Raw genomic sequence first — 320 nt, 5'->3', positions numbered from 1 at the left:
CCGCCGCTTCCGTGGCCGCCGGGCCTCTGTGGCCCGGGACTCTGCGCCTCTTCGAGCAGCGCCACCGTGGGGCCACCGCGCGCCCCCAACCGCCCCGCGCCCGGCTCGGCCCAGCCGTACCGGACCTCGGGTCTCGGATCTCGGGTCTCGGGTCTCGGGTCTCGGGTCTCCGATCGCAGGTCTCGGATCTCCGCAGCGAGCTGGCACGGCTGGCCCCGCTCCTGCCTCTCCCGTCCTCAAATAGCGCGAGCGGGGCGGAGGCCGGGCCCGGAGGAGGGGCGGGCCTGGCCCAGCTGCCGCACCCAGTCCTGCCCAGTCGG

The 320-nt window shown here is 76.6% G+C and overlaps 1 protein-coding gene across 2 annotated transcripts in view; it reads right to left on the bottom strand.

Moving 5' to 3' along the window:
* LOC102019044 (serpin B6) overlaps positions 1 to 320 on the bottom strand; it is a 28,523-nt gene extending 28,203 nt beyond the window's left edge. The window contains exon 1 of one of the 2 annotated variants that reach the window (XM_005398908.2): positions 126 to 320. The gene's annotated coding sequence lies outside the window, so the exon portion shown is untranslated. Of the gene's footprint in view, positions 1 to 120 lie in introns of both variants that reach the window. The other variant, XM_005398909.2, reaches the window with a different exon arrangement.

The sequence above is a fragment of the Chinchilla lanigera genome, unplaced genomic scaffold (assembly GCF_000276665.1).
Source record: "Chinchilla lanigera isolate Chin_1 unplaced genomic scaffold, ChiLan1.0 scaffold00064, whole genome shotgun sequence".
Classification (NCBI taxonomy): Eukaryota; Metazoa; Chordata; class Mammalia; order Rodentia; family Chinchillidae; genus Chinchilla; species Chinchilla lanigera.
The sequence above is the reverse complement of the archived record's forward strand: the minus strand, read 5'-3'. Positions and strand labels throughout refer to the sequence as shown.